At 37.7% G+C, this 6,179-nt stretch overlaps 1 pseudogene; it reads right to left on the bottom strand.

Moving 5' to 3' along the window:
* Window positions 1-311: 311 nt before the first annotated feature.
* Window positions 312-1,222, bottom strand: LOC114027822 (annotated as a pseudogene).
* Between the last annotated feature and the right edge of the window lie 4,957 nt (window positions 1,223-6,179).

The raw sequence follows: 6,179 nt of genomic DNA, 5'->3' as shown, positions 1-6,179 counted from the left end.
AACAAAAAAGAGAAAACCAGAAAAAAAAAAACACCAGAAACTTCGAAACAAAGAATCTGGGGGAGGCGGAAATTGGATCAAAGGTTGTCCTCCTTGCCCCCTGACCTCTGCCTAGGACAGAACACAGGATGGGAGAGGCTTCTCTGCTCTCCCAATGTTCTCTGAGATCCTAGGGAGGAGACGAGGAATCGCCCCCACCTTGGGAGACCCTGTCCTGCAGATGGTGGCAAGGAGACAGAGTCACAGTGGTCGAAGGATGTTGAGGTTGGGGAAAGGAGTAAAGGATGGGGGTGGGAGGGGCTTGGGTGGAGTCACAGGAAGTAGTCAGCCACTGGCTTCTTGGAAGGGATGCCCCAAGTTTCTTGAGGTGCAGCTTTAAAGATGATAAAGTCTTTCTGGAGGTGCTCATCCATTTACAAGATGGCTGCCCCATTTCCGCAGCGGTAGCAGTAGTTGGGTGCCGACCACACGGTGAGCACAGTTTCATTGAAGTGCCACTTGTAGCCTTCCATCACTAGCTGGTGAGCCCGGCATATCATGTCAATGTCATTGGCTGCATTGAACTGGGCCACCACATCACTGCTAAACAGGTAGCCAGCTCCTCGGGGACTCACACCCCAGCCCGTCGTGTCTTCAGGGTCAGACCAGAGCAAATCACACGTGGGCCCATCATGAGGCACCTCCTGCTTCCGGTCAATCGTCCACATCTGGTCCAGGGTCTGGATAGAGGGAGAGAGGCAGAAGATCTTACTGTCGATGATGGAGGGCAGGCTGAGGTAGTCAAAGATCTCAGTGCAGTAGCACCACACGGTCACTCAGCCATACTTTCTCAAACACTCATCATAGAAGCCATAGACCTGTGTGATCTGCCTGCTCTAGTGGTTCCCCCAAATCAGAGTGATGAGGTCAGGATACCGGACCTTGAGGGCAAGCAGCAGCAGGAACGTTTCGACGCTGTAAAAGCCTCTGTCCACAAAGTCCTCCATGAAGAGGTAGTTGGTCTCAGGGACTTCGCCACCCACTCTAAACAGCTCCTCGAGGTCATAGAATTGCCCATGAATGTCCCCATACACCGTGACGGGGGAGTCCACCCTCTATACATTGCTCTCCTCTACCAAGATCTCTCTGGCCTTGGCGCACAGAGCCTTGACCTCGCTCTCCTTGATGAGCTCTCAGCGGCGCGCTGTTCGATCTGCCGGTCCAGGTCACTGATCTCCGCCATGGTCCCCCCGCCTCACGCGGCCCCCCCGGTGCGGGTGGGTAGAGACGCACCCAGGGGTCCGAGCCCCTACCTACTCGGCCCGCCCGTACGGGTGTCTCCGACGCGGCGGCTCCGGGACCCCACTTTCGAGCCGCGGGCTCTGGGCTCCACCTTCGAGCCTCCCGGCTCCCGGCCGCCACCGCGGCTGCTGCTGATTGTGTTTTTTTTAATTGTTAATTTTCCTATCTTACAAAAAGAAATTGAACAAGCCATAAATGAGCTCCCTAAGAAAAAAACCCCAGGACCAGATGGTTTCACAAGCGAATTCTACCAAAAAACATCTAAAGAACAATTTCAATACTGTATAATCTATTTGGGAAAATAAGCAAAGAAGGAGTCCTACCAAATTCCTTTTACAACACAGATATGGTGCTGATATCTAAACAAGGAAGTACAAAAACAGAGAAAGAAAACTATAGCCAAATTTCCCTAATGAATATTGATGCAAGAATTTTAAATGAAATACTAACAAGGAGATTATAGCAATACATTACAATGATCATATACAATGACCAGGTGGGATTTATACTAAGAATGCAGGGCTGGTTCAGTATTAGGAAAACTATCAGCATAATTGACCCCATCAGTAACAAAACCAACAAAAACAATTGATTTTTTCATGAGATGCAGACAAAGCTTTTCCTATTAAAAACCCATTCCTGTTAAAAAAAAAACACTAGAAAAATATGATAAAAAATGGAGCTTTCCCTAAAATGATAAGTAATATTTATCTAAAAGCACCAGCAAGCATTACTTGCAACGAGGATAAGCTAGATGCTTTCCCAATAAGATCTGGCATGAAGCAAAGATGCCCATTATCACCACTATTATTCAATATTGTTCTGGAAGTTCTAGTTATAGCAATAAGACAAGAAGAAGAAATTGAAAGAATTAGAATCTGAAACGAGGAAACAAAATTATCAGTATTTGCAGATGATATATTAGTATGATAGTATTAGAGAATATTAGAGAATCAAGTAAAAAATTGGTGAAAATAATTAACAACTTCAGCAAAATTGCAGGATATAAAATAAATCCACTTAAATCATCAGCATTTCTATATATTACCAACAAAATATATATATATATATTACCAACCATTTCTATGTATTATCAGCAGGAAGAGATAGAAAGAGGAATTCCATTTAAAATAACTGCAGACAATATAAAATACTTGGAAGTCTACCTGCCAAGACAAATCCAGAAACTATACAAATACGGTTGCAAAACACTTTTCACACGAATAAAATCAGATCTAAACAACATGAAAAATATTAATTTCTCAGGGGTAGGCTGAGTCAATATAAAAATGACATTTTTACCTAAATTATTTTACTTATTCAGTTCCATACCAATCAAGTTACTCCAAAATTATTTTATAAAGCTGAAAAAATTATAACAAAATCCATCTGGAAGAGCAAAAGGTAAAAAATCTGCAGGGAATCAATTAAAAATGTGAAGGAAGGTGGCTTAGTAGTACCACATCTTTTTTTTTTTTTTCCCCAGTGAGGCAATTGGGGTTAAGTGACTTGCCCAGAGTCACACAGCCAGTAAGTGTTATGTGTCTGAAGTAGTACCAGATCTTAAGCTGTGTTACAAAGTGGTAATCATCAAAATAATCTGGTACTGGCTAAGAAATAGAGTGGTAGACCACTGGAATTAGATTAGGGGAACAAGGAGTATTTATGGATAGGGAAGAATTTATGACCAACCAAGAGATAAAGAGCATTATGGGATGTAAAATAGATAATTTTGATTATATTAAATTAAAAAAGGTCTTACACAAACAAAACCAATGCAACAAAGATTAGAAGGAAAGTAGAAGGCTAAGAAACAATTTTTACAGTAAGTGCCTCTGATGAAGTCCTCATTTCTCAAGTATATAGAGAACTGAGACAAATTTATAAGACTGTAAGTCATTCCCCCATTCATAAATGGTCAAAGGATATGAACAGGCAGTTTTTAGTAGGAGAAATCAAAGCTATAGTCATATGAAAACTGCTATCAATTATTATTGATTTCCATACCTATCAGATTGGTAATATGACAGAAAAGGAAAATAACAAATGTAGGAAGGGATGTGGAAAAATTGAGACACTAATGCCTTCTTGGTGGAGTTGTGAATTTATCCTACCATTCTGGAGAGCAATTTGGAACTATGCCCAAAGTACTCTAAAACCATATACCTTTTGACCCAGCAATACCATTACTAGAAGAGGAGAAGGACCTATGTGTATAAAGATATTTACAGAAACTCTTTTTGTAGTGACAACAAATTGTAAATTAATAGTATGTCAATTGGGGAATGGCTGAACAAGTTGTGGCATATGATTGTGAGGGAATACTAACATGCTATTGTGTTTTTCCCAGAAACACCTGGGAAGACATACATGAACTGATGCAAAGTGAAATTAGTGGACCCAGGAAAATATTATACACAGTAATAGCAATATTGTATGATGATCAATTGTGAATGACTTATTTATTTTCAGCAACACAATGATCCAAAACAATTCTTAGTTATTTATGTTGAAAAATTCTATCTACCTGTAAAGAAAGAACTGTTGGAGTCTGAATGCAGATTTGAAGCATATTTTTTAAACTTTCATTATTATTTTTGTTTGCTCTGTATTTTATTTTACAACATGACTAATATGGAAATGCTTTGTATGACTGCACATGTATAATTTATATCAAATTGCTTATCCTCTCAAGGAGGGGTAGTGAAGGGAGGAAGAAAATTTGGAACTCCAAATTAAAAAAAAAAACCCAAATTAAAAATTTTTGTTTAAATGTAACTGAGAAAAAATAAAATGAAAATTATGTGTAAATTTGTTTGTTTTCTAGGTATTTCTGAAGTTGCATGTTCAGTTTATTGATCTATTCTTTCTTATTGTTTATGAGAATGTTTAGAAATATGTAATTTTCTCTAAGGATTTCTTTGGTTGCATCCCACAAATTTTATTTTTTTGTCTCATTATTCATAACGAATTATCTATTATTTCTTTGATTTATTCTTTGACCTGCTAGTTTTAATCCTTTCTTCAATGTCCCTTTATCTGATGTAATTTCATGGCATTGTTGTCAGTAAAGTATATGTTTAAGATTAGTACTTTTCTGTATTTTATGAGGTTCTTACACACAGCTGAGAAATACATATATCTCTATTCCCATTCAAAAATTGCCAGAGATATATCATATCAAACTTTTCTAAAATTCTATTTATTTCTTGAACATCTTTCTTGTTTATTTTTCAAATTAGATTTGCCTAACTCTCAAAGGGTATACAATGAGGTATTCCACTAAAATAGTATTATTATCTATTTCTCCTTGTTACTCAGTTAGCTTTTCCTTAAGGATTATGATGCCATGCCATTTAAAAATTTGTTAAATATTGATGTGAATTCATTGTCTATGATCTATTTCACCAAAAATGGTTTCCTTGTTTATCTTTTAACTAGGTTTATTTTGCTATAGTTCTGCTGATTATGATTGCTAACCATGCTTTTTTTTAGTTTAACTGAGGCATAATATACTTTGCTTCAATATGTTATTTTAACTGTCTTTATTTTTAAGTGTATTTCTTATAAATGACATTGCTAGAGTCTACTTTCTAATAATTGCTTCTATTCTCTTCCCTTTTATGGATTAGATCATCCAATTTATATCTATGATTTTGATTATTAATTGTGTATTTCCTTCCATCTTGTTTTCTTATATTTTTTCTTCTGTTTACTCCATAAACCTCTCCCACCCTGCTCTGCTTTTTGTTATAGGTTATTTCCCTTTCTTTCTTTCATTTTAATTATCTCTTCATTTTCCCTTCTTTGAGTTTAGGATTTGTTTTGCTGTGGACTCATCATTCTCTTTATCTACTCTATCTTTTATTCTTCTCTTTCCTTTCTTTCTATTACCACCCATTTCCCTGTTAAGTTGAATGCATTTCTACACCAAATCTCTCTCTTGTGTGTGCTTATGAACATATAAGTATTCTACCCTACTTTGACCATTTCAGAGAAAAATAAGTTTGAAGTGATTCCTACTCCTCTTAATACCTCATTTGTATAAATTTTTCCTTGTGCACCTCAATCATGTGAGATAAGTGTATTCCCCCTTCTGTAGGCTTTTCTCTTTCTGAGACAGAGGGATCACATCCCCCTCACTGCTAGCCCTAGACTGGACCTCAGTACATCACACACAATTCTTTATTCCTTCTTCCTTCCCTTTATATACTCTCCTACATTGTAATGTAGTAGTACAACAAAAGAAGCATTCGCCTGTAGACAGCCTGTCACCAGATTCTGTCTATAATGTCCCCTGTCTGCCTCTTCATTGTGCCTCTACCAAATTTTCATCTTTACTCCTGTCTCCATGGGTATATGTAGAAACAAGTCTTTTACTGGTCTTTTTGTTCTCACTCTGTTGCTTGTGATGTCGTTGCCTGTTACATTTATTCACTCCTCCTGCATTTCTTGTGTTTTTGGTATTTGACAGGCAAATAATTTCTTCAGTTTTAGTTGTCTCTCTAAAAATATTTCAAACTCTTCCTTATCATGGAACATCCATCTTTTGTCCCCTAGTGTTAAACTCAGATTTGCAGGTCACCCTGTGCTACATCCTAAGTTTCACTGTTCTTTGGAACACATTGTTCCATTCTCTCCTCCTCCTTTTTCTAATGGGTACAGAATAGTCTTGCATTATTCAAATGTCCTTTCCTTTTTATTTGAAGATCTTTTTTCCTGATGCCATGAAGAACTTATTGTTTATCAATTGAATGATTAAATTCAACCTCTATATGTCAAAGTTTGTAACTTTCTTTTTCTGGAAGTGATCTGTGAATTCTTTTAATTGGAATTTTATACTGGCAGCACGCCGACCTTCTGCCAGCCGTGCGCCAGTACCCACTCCTTCTATAAGG

This window comes from Vombatus ursinus, unplaced genomic scaffold, assembly GCF_900497805.2.
Source record: "Vombatus ursinus unplaced genomic scaffold, bare-nosed wombat genome assembly UNPS02014863.1, whole genome shotgun sequence".
NCBI lineage: Eukaryota > Metazoa > Chordata > Mammalia > Diprotodontia > Vombatidae > Vombatus > Vombatus ursinus.
Note: the sequence above shows the minus strand (reverse complement) of the source record. Positions and strands in the feature narration are given on the sequence as shown.